General features: G+C 35.8%; 1 long non-coding RNA gene across 1 annotated transcript in view; it reads left to right on the top strand.

The window, feature by feature from the left end:
- The first annotated feature begins 7,846 nt into the window (after positions 1–7,846).
- Positions 7,847–19,218, top strand: part of LOC113218862 — a 178,428-nt gene continuing 167,056 nt past the window's right edge. The window contains exons 1-2 of the long non-coding RNA XR_003304910.1: positions 7,847–9,270; positions 15,363–15,489. This is a non-coding gene — a long non-coding RNA (uncharacterized LOC113218862). The remainder of the gene's footprint in view (positions 9,271–15,362; positions 15,490–19,218) is intronic.

Here is a 19,218-nt window from a genome sequence, read left to right as displayed (position 1 = left end):
ACCACAACAGAAGTGGTGGATGCCCCGCTAAGGTTCTAAATGCAGTTTCCACTCTCTCTCTCCGTTCTGGCGGGAGGAAGGGAAAGGAGAAGATAGGCTTCTCCGGGAGCTTATGTCGAAGCAATCGACGAGGGAAACAATAGTGCTTGCGAGCACGCCAACTTCGCGCCAAAGCGCAACTTCGTCGCCACGATTTGGCATCGGCTCCCTTATCTATCCCTAGTTATTTAAACTCTCGTATCTCTGCCAGCCCCTCTCCTTCTCTTCCTTCCTTTGGTATTCCTAATGGCTAATGATTATTGCCGACCCGCTAGATTGCAAGCAGCGTGATATAACGATGTTTTATTCACTGGGTAAGACACTTGATAGAGCCCCACCACTGGGTATTTTGTCAGGGATAATGGATTTCGAAGCTTCGTCGTTTTCGGGCAAATAAGAAATAATGAAATCGACACGAAGGGGGATTTAAAAATTACGTAAATTAGATTTTCGCGTTGAATTTCGTTCCATAAATTGGGATTATACGCGCGTGTGTGTGTGTGTATATATATATATAGATGGTTGTGGTTTATCGGAGAAGCGGAGTAAATTCGTGGGATTCGCCTCGAGATTTATCCTCGCGATGAAACGACGTTTTTGTTCAAAGTTTGACCGAATATTTCACGGGATGTTTAATTTACGAATTGTTATTATCCTGCGGATATTATTAGCAAAGGTAGCAATAATGTCAGCTTCATTAATCGATCGAGGAAAACTATACTTCTTCTTCTTTCCTTGAATTAGAATATCTTCAGGAAGATTTTTGTAGGAATTAGAATATATTAGGGGAAGTTTGGTCAATTTTCTTTGTTGGGAAAAAACAGAACAGGAGGAAAATCCGGAAATAATCGAATCCAGGCTGGTGAATCAGAAGCATTGTTTCGCGAGACAAACGAATGCAAGGTTAAAATTTCATTAGACGGGGGATGCAGAGGAAGAGGCTGGGTAAATTCCCTGCCGAAATTAACGATAAGGAATTTGGTTGTTGGACGGCCAATCGAGGGGTGGCGCGCAAAGTGGCGAAACACCGTGCGAGCGAGCGCACTTGATAATTTCCCCTGTTGCGAACCTTTGTCGGCGGCTGTGCTTGTATAATATACCGGTTTACGACGTGTTTATTAGAGTTGCACGCCCCGTGTACACGAGAATATCTGCTCGTTCCGCGTAAGCTGACAATTGCCCTGGTGACAAGCAGTCATCGCCGTCCACGAAATCCACCTATCCCTTCGTGCATACGATCCACGCATGTGACGAAATTTATGGCGTCATCCGTCACAACCAGCCTATTTCGAATCTGATTCGCGAATTAACGTCCAGGCAACGTTTTTAAGGAGGGCTGCCATTCGAGCTTTCTCTTCTTTCTAATGAATAAATGAATGAATTGACTTATCCTGCTACGAGTATTGTGTTATGTATTTGCTCGATAATCGAATTGTTTGCAAGTTTGAGATATTTTTCTTAAAAGTTAAAAATATTCGAAACTACTTTGAGTTTGTAATGAAATGAAGAATAAGGAGAGGATTGATATTAATTGTTTAAGATATACAGTTTAATTTCTGGATAGAATTATTTTCAAAACACTGTTTGCTTTCCAAAAGGCAAAAGAAAATTGCGAGAAGTGTTTAGAGAAAGAATAACTTTGTGAATTCTGCGGATCGAAGAGTTCGAGGGTTAGGAAGTTTTCGAATAGAAAGATCAACGGGCGCATCATCATTGTCGAGCATCAAAGCTCAACGAACCGTTTAAAACCGTTTCCATTTCGATTCGTAAAATTCGTAGAAAGACATTTTCCTAAGATGTCGCGTTAAAACATTGGTTTCTCTCCTTAAGTGATATGGAGGGGCACGATTGCTACTTAAACGGAAATCGAAGGTGAAAGAGAAGCAACTAGTCGTTTCATTTACGAATCCATTCCTTTAGAAACTTGCACGCTTCCTCGAGAAATTCAAGAAATCTCGAAGATTGTCGTCGATCCGCGTTACGGCGCCTTTTTTTCGGTTAAACGACCTTCGTGAATTCAGATTCAATATCATACGTAGTCTGAATACCATTGGAATCATTTTATTTTTTTCGTCACGATGCTCTCATTAAAATCCACGATTCGAATTTCAAAGAATGCAATGCGGTTTAACATCTTCTTTTTTTTTTCTTTCTTTCTAAAAAGATTGTGGTTCTTTCATAAAATTAGTGGAAACTAATGAGTCGCCGTGGAATCCTGTTGAAAGATGACTACTCTCGTGTGCGAAATGATGAAAAGATGGTACGACGGTAATGAATTGGAAAAAGAATGAATTGAAAATTTAAAGAATTTTTTATCGCATGAAGCTGTCTGCGAAATATATACACATTCGTTTTATTTCTCGCGTGACATAAATGTTGAATCACGCGGAGTAATCACGAAGGAAATCTGTATTTATTCCTCTTTTCTAAAATTAACGTAAGATTATTATTTATTAAGAGATTAGTTCGTTTAGAAATTTTTAAATTTCGCGATAATCCAAGAAACGAGTCCAAAGTTTCGCGTCTGAAAGATTATATCAATTCGTCGAAAATATTCTTAATTAATCCAATCTTCTTGCGGAGATTTTCTTCCAAGGAGCGTTCAAATCGTTCAGCAATCGTTAATCTCTGTTTTCCCCTCCGGCCGCAAATATTTAACCAGTTCTCGAGTAAAGATAAATGCAAATGAGGTCGGTCTTGTTATTATTTAAATTGTCATCCTTTATGCTAGTTCGTAAAAAAAATATATCTGCATATTTTGGTAATATTTTTTTATTTTCCTCGCTATACGTACAGTCTCCATACACCATCTTCATATTTTAATTCGTTTATCTTGAAAAACCCGGTTTCAATGAAAATGTATGCATGCAGGGTAATTTATTTTTCGAAAATCATTCTTTTTTACGTTTAGATATACAAATTCTGTTGAAAATATTCTTTAGAACAACAGGTAGAACGTAATACGGCATTAAAAATTTGAGTATTTTAAAATTTTACTCTATATCACAAAGATATATTTTTAAAAAGTCGAAATAATATTGAAATTTGTAAGAATTTATCTCTTATCTTGAAATGATATTCCTGGTAAAAAATTTGTTCCATATATGATTCGTTGTTCACAATGTTTCGTTCAATATTATAAAAACTTCTGAACTTCTTATATTCAAAAATGTACAAATTATAGTGAAATCAACGGATGAAATACCATATTGTACTTGAACGTACGAATTCGTGTTCGTTTGCAATCAAATCACGCGATCCATTAACAGATAAGCGCGAAGAAATCGATTTTGATCTAGATTGGTCAAGTAAATGTATCAGGAACTTTGATGGGGTAAAAACTTTCTCGGATTCTCCGACGAGATTAACCGATTAAATTACAAATATTCGATGGAAGTTATGCTTCAACCATCTTATCCTCGAAATATTACACTTTTGAATATAAATAATTTTAATGATTCCAAATGAAAATTAATCATCGATACAAACCTTGTTGCAATGTTTCAAATCTATGTGTTGTATACTTTTTTATTAAACTGCAATATTAAAGAGAAGATTAATTAATTATTTTTTCAAACAGAAATTCGCAAACGATTTCTTTCTTTCCATTGATAAAACTATCGAATAAGCAGATATTAGATTTTCAAAAGAGTGACATCTTCCTCTAATAATAAAAATAAGAATTAATCATCGATGTAAACCTGTTGCAATGTTTCAAATCTACGTGTTACATACTTTTTTATTAAACTGCAATATTAAAGAGAAGATTAATTAATTATTTTTTCAAACAGAAATTCGCAAACGATTTCTTTCTTTCCATTGATAAAACTATCGAATAAGCAGATATTAGATTTTCAAAAGAGTGAAGATATGGCCATCTTCCTCTATATTTTTAAATCCCTCTGCCGTGAAAAATGTTAAAATATCAAACGTATTAAAGTTCTGGAGAGATCCGCGAATATAAGAGCGAAACGTTGGCAATTTTATCGTTTACTCCTCCATTAATCGGCGCGCGACCCCAGGCGTCGAAATTGACAGAAATTCCATGGCCGATCTTGTCAGTGAGAAATCTAGATTGCCTTTCGTACTGTACATTACAACTCGATAACCCGAATGTTCGGGTGGCCGCGTTAGTCCGTATCCTATTGGACGGCGTATAGTGGACGCAGTTTCCTTGTTTCAGAAACTGAGCTGACGGTGTGCAATGTCCGATCCAATCTACGTGTGTATAGTCCACGGCTAACGGATGCCAGCTAACTCTAACCGGCCCGGTGTAGGTCAGTATCGTCATTCCCTCGGTCGATCTACATGGGCCGCGTAGGAGGCGGCCAGTGTAACTGTGTACGCGTGTGGATACATTTCCCGACCGAGGAGGCTGTGTTCGGTATTACGGTACCACGGGACCTGGAAGCCTTGCTAAAGGCGACAAGGGATGTACCCGGGCTAAATTGCCGCTGTTACTTGCCGAATATCTCATTTTTTTTTTTCCCCTCTCGACAACCGTTGGAACCTCTCGACGAACGTTGTCCGAGACGACATTTAAGCCTGGAAGATTGTCGTTCGCTTCTCCTCTTCGAGAAACTTAAGCTTATTTTTATTTGTATTTGTGTTTGTCGAGCGATAGGGGAAAAATCGGATAGGGGATACGTACGATCGACTTGGACACTTTTCGCTGTACGTCGATAGCGTGATTTTTCTCGTTCCTTCTTGGATTTACGGCCAACGGGAAACGAGATCGATATCTCGCGTGCAACGAGCACTGGGAGCAAACTCGTTCGAATATATACAGGGAATAGGGAAGTGGAATATTGGGTATTTTTATATCGAGGTTGCATTTTTGAAGAAAGAGATCTTTTTCTGTATCGCTTAGGATAACATGTTTCCTCGATCATTATCGTACGTGGATAAGTTTTATCTTAAGCAAGATCGTTTGGAAAAAGTGATTTTCAAATTAATATTAGCCATATGTTTCTCTTTACTCCAACAGGATATAGTAATGGTATATTTGGGGGCGATGTTTCATTGCCATGCTCGCATGCTCGAGACGCGTAGCGACGCGTTCTACATAATAATGTACCTGCATCGATATATTTTGTTAATTCGTACCTGAAAGTTAGCGCCTGGGATAATTATGTTGTAAACTAAGCTAGCTACAGTTCGGGAACTACTAACTCGAAGGTGGTTTCACCAGGTGATATGATTTCGAAGTAATAGGAATCTCGGTACGGTGAAGCCTCGCTGTTGAATCTAAGCTAGCAATGGGAATAGTTCGTCGTATAACGATATAAGCTTTTGTTGGATAGTGTGAACTGTGAGCTAAACGTTCCTAACTCCTGTTACTAGTAACTAGTAATTAAGCGAGGCGGTGCTGTGTGAAACGACCTACCCTCTGTTCCATCCACCTTTCAACCCTCCCTCCCAAGGGTAACGGAATAAACCGTTCGTGTCCATGAATTTTGCGCTTGTTAAGTAAACATTGTCCATCGATAACTTCTTTTTTTTTTTTTTCTCCTCAAGTTTCCTCGTGATGGAAACGATGAAACACGGGTGACGAGTAATTTTAGAAAAGCGCATCGCTCTCCTTGGTTCGAACCGACCGCTCAAATATCGGATGCTGCAAGATCGAATTGCTTCATATTCAATGATAAAATGGCCGTTATTCGTGATTTATCGTTGTGTACGTATAGGATATATCGTATAAAAAAAAAAAAAAAGCCCAAGACTTTAAGAGCTTATAGTACCAAGGGGAACAAAAAAAAATGTCAAATCCTACGATCAATCTTTTCGACGTAAAATCGATTTTTATCATTTTTAGGAACACACTCGATATGAATGTGCGAGTTTTTTCCTCGAGATACATTGAATATTGAATTTTGAAATTCCAAAATACATTAGTTTATGTATTTTTGGTAATTGGAAAGACTTATTCTCAGATCATTAATAATACTTGTTATTTTTATTAATTTAATCAATTAAAAAATTATTCTCGAATTTTTTTTTTAACAAATAATGTTTCTTATTAAGAATAATTTTTCATTTTCATGCAAATTCTTAGGATAAATTAAAAATTTTAAAAATCTTGCGTTTGTTGTTGTATAAATTCTTATTTCTTAAAATCTTTTAAATGTTAGTCTCTTCTCAAAATCATTCGTATAAAATTTTAAATCAAGTGGAAGAAATATTAATATTGCAATTCAAATAAAAAAATTCGATTTAAAAACGATTATATATATTTTTTTAAACATATTTGTGCGTCAAAAGACGAAATTACTGGGATATTTATCAATAAAAAATAAGTATCATAAAATATATATTAATTATTCTTTTACATTATTTGGAATGTATTCTGCGTTTATAGCAAACTTTCTACACGAATAGATTCAAACGTAAATTATAATATAATTCAAGAGATATAACGATCGTTTTGTTCCGACCTCGGTATTAATAACGTCTTAATTGGAAATTAGACCATGACACAGGTGTTCAGTCTTGCTTTTCGCGAGGTTACATCCTGTATCGTACAGATTTTAATTTATGCAATTAATTCATTCACGAGTAATATCACTTTAACACCGTTAAATTGCATAGAAATATATTTTTTTGAGAAAACCAAGTGTTGGAAATTATTTATATACAATTAGATAAATTTCTTTCAAAAAAAAAAGAAAAAGCAAGATTTATTGAAATCAATAAATGTTAGAAAGTTTAAAAATTTCTAAATAATCTATTTATATTACTTTGAGATTAATAAATGTAATTTAAAGTGAATTTAAAAGTAATTACAATAATGATTGTAAGTAAGAATAATGTTTTATTATGAATTTTATTATAGTTACAAAGAATGATTTAAATTGCATTGATTAAAAGTTTGTATATATCGTCTTTTTTATTTCGAATCAGTTTTTTTATCTTTAATCACTATTCTGAATAACAAATTTTCGATGATAATTGAGTATTCCGATAAATTGAGTTCCGAATATGTAAATCTGCAATTTAGAATAGATCAAAATAGTGTAATTTTGTTTTAGTTATATATATATTATCAGAATCAATACGATAATTCCGCAAATAACCAGGTTCAAAATGGAAATTGTTCAATAACTGAAAATATTTTAGAAGATGTACCTCGATATTCGAGGTGCACACGACACGGTGATATTATAAAAATTTTTCGTAAATTGGCTTTGACATTTCGATATAAAATGCGAAAATAAATTTTGTTTTTTTATATTATATTATGCGCAATCAATAATTTATTCTCATACAAAGCACAGCTTTCACGGAATTTATTGAAATTTTTATTCTAATTTCATTGCTAAATCAGAAGAGAGAGAGAGAAATTTTATAAATTTATAAATTTTAAGTCAATTAAAAGAATAAAAAAAAATATATATGATAAAATATAACAATCGAATAAGGTTTCTTTCATTTAGAACTTAATCGTTCAATTAATTTAAATATTATAATCTATATATATAAAAATATAAAATCAAACAATTTAAGTATCGTGTATAAAATCAGCAAATTTATAAAAATATCACATTTGATCTTAACAGTATATTGCTAATATTGATTTTACATTTGTTTATTATTCATAAACATCTTATAATTCAGATAATAGATTCTTTGAAACGTAAAATTTCAAATGAATTTTCTTAATATTCTTAATCTTAGAAATATTATCAAGAGACAGAAAATTAATAATATTTACTATATCCTTCGTTTTTGCACGCTTTTGATTTAAATCTTACGAAGAACGTGATCTATAAAAAAGAAGCTTCTAAACTCTCACGTGTATGGTACAACAGCCTGGCTGCGATTAGAAGCTTCAGGTAGTGGGGCATGGATGGAAGGGATAGTAAGGTGAGGGGGTGGCGGGTCTCCTGCGGTGAAACGGTGGTGGATGGTTCACCGGACGACCGTCGTTGGGGCGCTGCAACCCGTCAGGACGTCAGTTTGCTGTCGTACCGCGACACGGTCGGATCTTATTTCGTAATCATCACGTACACGTACGTACACGTATACACGCGCGTGAGAATTATTAGTAAGAATTATTTGTTTCGGAATCGTAACGGTTTTCTCGTGATAAATAATCGATAATAAACGGGTATTTAACGTGAAATGACACTAATCACGTGATCGGTGATTCGCGATACGAAGTGAGAAAGGATCGTTTAATCTCTAGTTTCGAACGTTTTTTTGTTCGCGATTGAACACGTTCGTTGAATTTTATGTGCAAGTGTTCGTGTTAACTCGCTTAAATTCTGTGTATATGAGGTCCAGTTAAGTTTCGTGTCTTCGTAAAAATAAAATATATACGATTCAAGGACGTATGCTCTCGAGTGTTACAAGAGAGAGCACAGTGTTAAAAATAATATATATTGAAACTTGGAAGGTTAAGTGATACGTTTGTTGACATCTATAACATTGTTGGAGAATGTTATTACGTGGAAATTCGTGGAATAATAATCATTAGAACGCATATTCACAAGCAATATTTGATTGAGGAGAAAGATTTGAATTTTTGTTTCGCGTTTTATCCACCGTAGCGTTGTGGGCGATCGAGAATCGAAAGTGCGCTGCAATCGATCTATCGATAGAATCGAAAGTTGAAATGTTCGCGAAAGAACGTCGAATATGCGAAACACGAGTGTACAGTTAATCGAGGCATGTACGCGTAACCGTCATGGGTCGTTATCGAAAGAGTTTCAATTAAATTTCTCGTGAGGAAGGTCAAGTGCGCTGTTCAGTTTTCAGTTTTAATTAAAATACCCCTGAGATTCTCTATTGTCGTGCTTGTGTCTAAAATTAATTAACGACGGGTAAAGACAACGGGCAGGAGAAGGCGAATAAGCAAGATTATGACAAAGTGCGAAGAAGGTAATAACATAACCTATAAAAAATCAATGACCATCGTGCGACAATAGAATTGACGGGAGTGTTTTCCGTTCGAACGATTCGATATATCGATCGTGGAAAGGATAGAAGAGAAAACAGTATCGATGTGTTTTCTGTGGTTGAATTCGCGTGTGCGACGACTCAACAAGAGAGTTCGATCAGATTTTCGTTAAACGTTCGTTTTTTCGCGAGTGAGAAATTGTGTTGCGTGCGGAAAGAGGACATAATCGTAGAAGGATAAGTGAGAAAGAAAATGGGAAAAAAATGAGCAGCCTTTTCAATCTGTGACGTACCTACGACGGAGCGATGAAAACGGCATAGCAACGGCAATAGGTAAGACGTACTACCGCATTTTTCTCTTCAATAAAGTTCCATGCCAGTGAATCGATGGGGAAACATTCATTGCCAATTTCTTTTCGCTTCGATTGCATCGACGATTCGATCGAGTTTTTCAACGTTTCCCGGCTGATATTCCAAATTTAAAGTAAAGATAAAAGATAAAAGTGCAAACTGCTCGAACTTTATTGAAAGTTTTTTTGCGTAGCAACTTAGACGGCGAATCAGCCCTATTTTCCATAGCATGATATCGATACTATACGTAATTTTTGCAATATATTATTTAACACGGCATTGTTAAAATTGATTGCTCGTGTCGTGCCGCTTTTACAGAACGTGAACTCGTATATCTGATTAATACTATTAACAGATCAACCTACATATCGCGGAAGGTACTTCTCGACAATATGTAGTGCGTTCAATCATACAAATGACGTCCTCCTCATTGGAAACGTTTCACTTTGGAGTTTTGCACGCGCGATCGAGGTAAACAATTGTTGTCTCTTTATTTGCGGCTAGATTGGCATCGGTGCTTTAATGTTACACGAGTTATTACAAATGATCGATTAGTATAATGATTGGTTTGGATAATGGTCGTTCGTTTTCTGTCAAACACGGCGTACGGTAATGCATACACGATCAATTATACTTAGTTCTATATTTCATTCTCCTACACATTAAAATACCGTACGTCATGATTTATTAAGTTTACTTTAGGGTTGAATCAGTCTTGATCAAATCGCAAATTTCGAATTGTATCGTCATAATATTAAAATACGATGAATCGAAGCTTCGATTCAATGACGTTTCGTACGCGTAATTGACGATAAATTTATAGAATTATGGTGTCTAATAAACGCTAAATACACGAGATTCAATAACGCACGGATGATTTGCGGTGAAAATCAGCGCGAAGAAGAGAGAGAGAGAGAATATTTTTATTCGTATAAAAGGAAAGGAATGACGAATTGTCAATTCGGTGGGATTAGCAATAAATACGCGGGGGACGCGACACGAAAATTTATTTTTGCGCGATTTCGCGGTGGAATTTGCGGTATCGCTCGTTTGATAAAATTAAAACGATCCTGTTTTAACGCGTACGCCGTTATCTTTCGCTCGATGGTTACCCGGACAAGCGCATTACGCGCGCGTTGGCATTTATTCGACAGATTAGCTCGCAAACTGTCGATTCGTGGCGGCAAATCGCCCGTTTAGAGTATTACTCGCGTTCCTATTGTTTGTCCACGCATCTGAAAACCAAAAATGGGCCAGATGATTCTTACGTTCCCTGCGAAAAGCGGCAAATTACTGCGCGGTAATTACGAATATCGCGTCTGTTTTTTGCTTAGAAAGCCAACGAACGGCTAAATTATGCCGGCTGTTTGCTCAATCTGTGCTAAGATAATTTAACTTTTCGTTTTAAATTGTATGGAAATGTTCTGAAAAAGTTGCATACGTTTCACGCAGACGGGTAATTTCGCGAAATTCTTTTTTTTCCTTTCCTTTTGTCCCGAATTTTATAATCGTATCGAAATCATATTTATCGAGAAACGTCGAGACATTTCAGATTCGTTGATGTATTAGTTCGAGATAACACGTATTATGAATTATCTGACGTGATTTTTCTTTCGATGGATTCAATACTTTTTGAGAAATATTTATTAATAAATTTGAAGTTTCAAGATTGGATTTTTGGAACTCGTACAATATTTTTCTGCAGATTTACGTATTTCTTTCTTATGGAAATAATTTATTTTTAGAAGAAGTGTTGATCCGTGGAACAAAAATTATTATTTCTGTATCCGTGTAATTTTCAAGTAAACAACGAAAGAGAGAGAAACAGGGATCAATTCTTTCGTAGAAGTTAATGAAGCGTAAAAGAAACGTGATTACAAAGTTAATTTAAAAGGTTTAATAATCAAAGAAACGTGAATATTTATTCCGATTTAAAATTAAACGATGAAAAAGAGTTGATAGCCCGTTTCAAGCAACCAGTAATTTCGCAGATTCGAGATTAAAAAATTTTCACAGAAATGATCAATTTCACCCGTTACTTTTAGCAATTTTATTCCTTAGTTTTCAGTCGAACAGCCTCATCGACAGATCAAAGACAGAGAACGGAAAGTTTTAAATAAACGGCCGCTTCAGCCAATGAATTACGACTGTTTGAAAGAACTGCGCCGTCCATTTTTGACCTCGCCCTATCCATCGAGAAATTAATATAATACGTTTTTGCATTGCTTTCTTTCTCTCTCTCTCTCTTTTTTACACGCTTTTTCATACAATGAATGAAATTACAAAAATTACACGTTTACTTTTTGACCGACCGACGCTAATGAATTTTAAAACGCAGGATCAAAAAGTTTCCCCGCGATATGGAGGGATAAAAAAAAAAAAGGAAAAAAGATGAAAAGAGTCGGAGATGGCATGGAATATTTTGCACGGGTAGAGAAAGTAAAAATTACGCAGGGAAATGGGTTTCATATTCTAGCAGTAGGGAACACCGTTATTATTTTTGCTGATGTTACTTCATGCTCTCCTCGTGCATACCGGTTAAATTATGGTTGATATCATTATCACAAAAATACACAGGGACGAAACTGCGTCTTTTGTCATAGTGACGAACATTATTTTCTTTTCAGCTTGAAATCAAGCATATCCTTTCTCGAATTAAAAATCTCCTCTTAACAATTTAAATTCCGTTTCCTTCGTGAAAAACAAGGAAGACAATCGACCCGATTTATAAAAATAATTGGAAAGATGTTAGAGAAAATCGACAATATTTTCATTCATTTGAAAATTAACGAAAACGACGAATTTTATTGCCAACGCAATGAAATTTAAATCAGATATGGGCGTCGAAATGTGAAGCGTTTTCGAATCGGTCTCCCATTTAATTAATTACACCTTTTTATCCTGCGATCGATAAAATCGTTGTTTTTAATCGATGTTTTTTTTCTCGCGAAATTCCAAATTGTGTAAGCGCAATTAGCGCTACGATTCAATTATTCCGCTTCGGGCATATCGATAGTCGGAAAAAGTCGGGAAATAAAATAATAGTATTACACGATTGTGTACACGTTCCGATTCCCTTTCTCCTTCCATTTCCTCCCCTTTAAATGGAGTTTTCTTGATTTATTACGAACTCAGGAAGCGAAACCCGCTATGTGTACGGAGTTTATCTCAGCATATATATATATAGATATTTCTCCTATTTTATTTCCGCTTTTTGGCAAAGGCGAAACCTGGCCCTCTTCCTATCTCTTCACCCGCTCGCTTCTTCTCGCCATTTTCCGCTTTTCGCGCGCGATGAATTCGTTAAAAAGTCGCGAGATCCCTATCGCTTTTCCGCGACTGACTAAAAATATGAAGCTTATTCACAGGCTTTCCCTCAATTCTCCACTTTAACACGTGATAAATACGCGCAGGAGCACGTGCCGGATCGTAGATCACGTTTCGTGGAAACTATGTCAGGTGTAAGTTTGTTTTCAAAGTGAAAAATGCATTTACACGCACGCGTTTCACTTTTCCGTGAATTTATGGTGGTTTATTTGCTGATATGGGATGCGTAGAATAGAGTTAAATAATTATATTATTTTCGTCGAAATCGAAAGAATGATGATTGAGAAGAATTCCCTTCGTTTCCATCAGAAAAAAAGCTTAACTCATTTATCAGTATACATGGTATAAAGAATTAAACTGTAATATTTAACTCGATGAAAGGAATTTAATAAGTAAAGGCTCGAGAAAGTGAATTCTTCTGCGTTACAGACATGTGGCTTTTCTTTACACAATTCTATTCAGTTTTTGTTTAATCATCTTGTTCATACCTTCTTTCCTCCTTATTAAAATTGGGAAGTGATAATTAATGATAGATTTAAAGATTTCTCGAGAAAGATTCTCTTTTGTTTTTAAATTGAACGGTATAATAAATTCTTTTATAAATTAGAAAAGGTTATACAAACTTTTTAAAATCAATCAGTCGTTTGTATCCTCGTTCAAAATTGCTATTTTACGATTAATTAATCGATTCACGTTATACAATCAAAGCAAATCAAGTTTATATATCTATTTATAGAATATTTAAGTATGTACACGTCGCTCAGACATTAAGCAAAGTTTCTATGTTTCTTGTACAATTCAATTGTTTACGAAAGTAAACTTAGTTAACAATAAGTCTCGCTAGCTGAAGCTAGATACAGACGCTTCGAAACAAGATTTAAGTTAATACCGAGCAAGATTGCTATCGAAATCCTTGGAGTTGCCAAGGTTGTCGAGATTAATATTGTTACAATATTAATCCTTCCCTAGATATTTCTCTAAACATAGATTCTTTAATAAATATTCCCTTCTCTTTCTTATTCTTTTTCTAATTCTTCTCTAAAACTTTTAATCCACTAATATAACGCATCTCTGGGATCCGGATTTTAATTCCACGTGGCATTTAATAAATCAAAAAAAAAAAAAAAAAAAAAAGAAACATCGTAATTTTGAGTAAACGAATGCGCGAAACGACGTGGTCTCATATGCGCGGACGGTGAAAGCGGAATTTCGGGTTTTCGTGGCACACGGTGCGCGACGATATATGTATAAAGTCCATGTACAACTAGCGCATAAAGTAAAAGCCGGTTGAAAGGAGCCGAGAACTAGCGGGAAACGTGCATCTGAAGGGTTGGTTGAGTTGTGTGCAGGAAAGTAGATGGGGCGGATAGAGTGATAGCTTTCCCTCTTCCCTTTTTTTCCTCCCCCTAACTCTCTCCCTCTCTCTCCATCTACTTCTTACCACTCTCTCTCTCTCATCCTCCCCTCCGTTATTTGTTTCCCTTTTCCTAATTCCATGTTTCTATTTTTTTTCTTTCCTCTCCATTGTCGCGCCTCCTCCACGCTGTCTCTAACTCTCTCCCTCCTCCCTGGCCCCGTTGCACCCTGTCAAAGGGATCTCACGCGCGTCTCGTGGAGGAGGAGCGTCGATTCGAAATAGAGGGTGAAGAGGAGAATCTTGGCCATTTTTCAGGGGTTGAAGAACCGAGGATGTCGGCTATCTTTCTTTTTGACGAGCTGCTTCGTTTGGAGGAGGAAGGATAATGAGATTTGAGAAATGAGAGAGAGGAATTTTTTCGAAGAAACTTTTCAAGGGGGGATGTTTGTCGAACGATTACGTTGCTCGATGAGTTGTTGCTATCTTTGAAGAAATGGGTATCGTTTTATCGATCGAGCTTCGGGACAACCTTTGTGACGAGGATATTTTGTTGCTCCGTGTATTAATATACCTTAATATGATGCGTATGGCGCGCTCCCAAGATGAATATAAAACTTGGGAGTAATAAAGTTTGCGTAAACTTGTGACCTACTTCGTTATCGAGCGATTCTCGTTTCCGAGTGTTCGTTAAAATTGGTTGGTTCGTGATATTTTTCAAGCAGATGGAACAATTTGACGGAACAGTTTAGCTTTTTCATTTTTATCTACTTGTCTATTTGTATATAATTATGTATCCTTTGATACTTTTTATCGTCAACGATATTTATCGAAAGATTATAAGAAATAATAAAGTTATAAAAATTCAAACTTCCATAAGTATCAATGTAAAACGATATTTTTGAATTTTTCTTTATTCATTTGACCTCAGAAATACTAAAGAAACTCAATGAAACAATTATTTATTACTATGTTCTGAATTTAACTTAAATTTAGATAAAAGTTAAGAAGCAAATTACGTTCACAAATTTCCCCTTCCTTTTTTTATTTATTCGAAAAAAAAATTATTCCCTTCCCTATACATTATCTCTCATGGAAAACTACTAAAGTAAATGTTACAAATACGCCTCTTAACACCTCAAAAATGTATTTTTCAGAACGCGAGTTACATTTGAACGTGGCGCGTTATAAATCTAGCGTTAAGTGAAAAATTAGTTTATTACTTGCCCCGTGGGAACGCGCATACGTCACGTCGCGTTGTATTCCAACTTGATATTAGGGGAAACGGTCGCCTCCTCCACGGAGATTACGAACGCACGAGAGAGGCGAACGTGCAATATCTTAGGGCCGCACGTACACGCTTTTAATACAACGTGTCCGTTCTCCTTTCCAGCTCGTCCCAACGTCCAACGGGCACGTATTATGTGAGGTGAAACTTGCAACGAGGGAAACGAAGATGTCCGCCATCAGCGTGGCTGCATGGCTGCTCAGCGCCGTCGCTTTCGCCGCGATTAATAACGGTGAGTTGCATTATAAAACGCTTATCGTGTGAATTAATAATTACAAGTAGGCAGGAGAGTTCAACTTGGCCAGCTTGTAAGCGAAAGTATTCCTCTTTCTTTGCTCAACGAATATACATTGAGGAGGTCCATTTGAATTCTTTTAAAAATTATAGGGAGTAAATTTTTAATCTCGAGTAAGCAAAGGACTAACAGAAATACGAGAAACGTATAATAGAATTTTCCAAATTATGGAGAAATTAAATCTGACTCAAACTTTTCTCCCTTCTTCGAGTATTCACACAGAGTGGACGTTCTTTAACATCGAATTATCAACCTGAATCGCGTTAAACGTGGTATCATCGCGGTACAATTCCAAGTAAGAGAAATTCTATCGAGATAAGAGAATTGTCGGAACATTATTGGATAAACGCGAAACACATTTACCCGTGCATAAAGAAGTTGCAGTTAAAATTTTCCGCGATGGAGGTTTACGATAATTGGAGTTCTCCAATTCGTTTGATTTATTACACGCGGTTAGTTCCTTTACTCGTTGTATGCACTTCTATCCCATCTGCCACTTGTTCGAAAATTGTTCCTCGCCGATTTTAATTGGGAACGGGCATGCGAACGATACATTTCGCCGCAAACATTTAAATTCGCAATTAGGGCGATTTGAAATTGCGCGGGAGCCCTTATTCGATCCCTTATCGAAACGAAAAAAAAACGCCTGTATAATATCGCGCTAAGGAAGTTCTTCCATTTTCGTTTTGTTTCACGCGTTCGTCGTTCGTTGTACGATTAAATGGTAATTCGAAAGGGTTGTTCCTGGAAACATAATTAAAATAAGGTGTAAAGCTCGGCGAGAGTTTTCAAAGTTTTCCCTTTGCTTTACGCTTCATTCACATTCAACCTCGAGAATAAAACCTGTTTCGACCCGTTAACGAACTTTCCACCTTTCTTTTCCCTTTCTTGTCTCGGGTGGGGGACATTTCGAACGCAAGGTGGCAATTAACGATAATATTGTTACAGTTTGCAAAGTGATTTTCGAGAATTCCATCTCGCGTGTACCCTCGAACCGGTATTAATTCACGTCTATAACTTGACGACGTAGCGAGTTACACCAATCGGCTAGTTTTACCATTTTCACCAATAATTAAACATTTTCCAAAGCGGAGTATCGATCGGTTGACGGCCCGTCTAATTTAATTTTCCGAGCACTTGATAGATATTAGGTCACGATTACACCCGGAAAATGACGCGTCTCCTTCTTCTATCATTTTTTTCCTTCGACCACAAAGGAAGTTGTACGTTCGATCCAGAACAAACGTACGGCCTTCCTTTCGTCTTCTCGATACGAAAGAATATAATTTCCTCGATGGAAATGGCCCCTTTTCAACGGGTATTTTGTCGAGGAGGAGGAGTCCTCGCGTGGGGTGCGCGAATCAAAGTTGCCTCGTTTGTTCGGCGACACGCGTCTGCACGTGTTCGAGTGCGAACCGGTTCGATCCTCGACGAGGAGTCAACGTATCGTGGCAAAGTTAGGGGGGATATATCGAAATATATTAAATAATCATGGGAAAACGTTTCAGGACCGTTTTGTTTCAAATTGATTTTATTCTTCTTCAATCGGTTAAATAGTTTTCATGAATCGAGGGGATAAATTTTTAAGGAGAAATTTTATTTTTATTATATATACGCGGGTCGAAACATTGATTGAACGCGTTCAGGATATCTTATGTTTGGCCGTAAATATAGTATAGTCGGTTATACGTACACAGACTGTCCTATTTTATTCTATAAATGGATTCATCGAGGACAATATCGACATTTCTCCTCTTGCAGCCAGTTGCTCAAAGTTTCATTCATCTTGTTGTTGCAAGATATATATTTTCAGGATTACCGGGTTACGGTGTAAAATATTATTTGCTTACCTTACCTCGAAAAACTTTATTAATCGCTAATTACTTCGATTATTAATTAATTAACTTTCGCGAGAACTATTCAGGATATTTTAATCCCTGGGTAAAAGGTATAAAAATTTTATTTTATCAGCTGGCCGTGTTTATCGGCAATCTTTAAAATATATATTAATTTCTTTTCCGTAATAATTTTCCACGAAACTATGTCAATCGATATTTAATATATAATATATATTTAATATATTCGTATACACACAGTATAATTGGAAACGCTCAAATATCTGGGAATTAAATAGGAATAAATAAAAATTCCAGACAAAAGTCTTTTTCCATGTTTTTTAAAATTAAAATTTTTCTCTCGTGTAATCAATTTATAGTATTTCAAAGGATTTTTTTCTCAAATGTGTGAACGGTATTTGCGGAATATTATATACGTGTGAATTTTTAATATTCGATTTAATTTTAGATATAATATTAAATATAATATCGAGAAAAACAAATTGATTCTTTGGTAGTAAGATATATTCGAGTTGTATCCAAACAATTGATGAGACGTAAATTTTCCATCAAAATTCATTCTACAAAAGCAAATGCCTTAATATCGATAATGAAACAGTCATCAATTCTTCAACGAATAATCGAATATATTTTACGTATACTTGATGTCTTATTATCCATCGAGAATTGCTCAAATCCTATACGTACACGATCTCTCACGAAATCTTCTTCACGGGTTATCTTAAAAGGAAATTCATCTATCGTGGAAAATTTGATTTTGAGGAAAATTCGTATGTGAAGGACGAATACGCGAAATAAATTTTTGTAATCTTCTTCATTTATATCCCTGAAAATATTTTTTATTACGAAAATAATATCGAAACTTGAAGCACATTATTTCCTAATAAACAAATTTTTTTCTATACGTAAATAAACGTACGTGCTTCGTATAAAAAAATAGAATTGTTATTAATTTCGATGATGCTTCAGTTTATCGGTTAAATTTGCATATAAACACTTGCACAGATCGATCATCTTCCATCTCCTTCTCTATCTCACCCCCGTCGAATAAAAAATCTCGCTCCTCGAACGCTGACATCAGTCGATCATTTCGAATCACGATCCTTGCATATATATATACACGGACGCGCAACTTGTTGTAGATCAGAATCATTAAAACGAGAATGCTCGAGGAGATCCATGATTGTACGAGTCGCGTGCACTCGAAAAGAAAAAGAAAGAAAGAAAGAGAGAGAGAGAGAAAAAAGAAAAACACGTAAAGGGAACCCGTCGACTTTCGTCTCGAGCTGCGGGCAATAAACACACTCTTTTCCCCGGGCAAACAATGCAGTGACACGGGGCGAAAAATTAACGAGGCGTGGGCCAAATTCAAACTCATCTCCATCCTTCTATTCCCTCTTCGTTTCTCCCTACCTCCATTCCATTATTTCTGCGCGCGGGAAAATATATATCGGACTGGGCGTTTCATCTTCATCGAGGGTTGAATGTATGCACGTGAAATTGCACATCTTGTAATATTTTTATATATATATTTAAAAAAAACTCGTTGTCACTATTTTTATGCGAGAAAATATATCGAATTCGTGAATTCATTACTACAATCTTAATCGATATTTTTTCATTTCTATCGATTGTTATTCTTATCAATTGTATTTGTACAACGGTATTTAAATTTTATTAAAGCATGATCGAAATTTTAGCTATGAGAATCAGGAATAAAATAGAATAAAATAATCATTCTTCTAATTTCAAAATTCAAAATCTTGTGAGAGATAAATATGTTTTCGTATAATTTTGATAATCTACAGAT

Source organism: Apis mellifera, linkage group LG6 (genome assembly GCF_003254395.2).
Source record: "Apis mellifera strain DH4 linkage group LG6, Amel_HAv3.1, whole genome shotgun sequence".
Classification (NCBI taxonomy): Eukaryota; Metazoa; Arthropoda; class Insecta; order Hymenoptera; family Apidae; genus Apis; species Apis mellifera.
The sequence above is the reverse complement of the archived record's forward strand: the minus strand, read 5'-3'. Positions and strand labels throughout refer to the sequence as shown.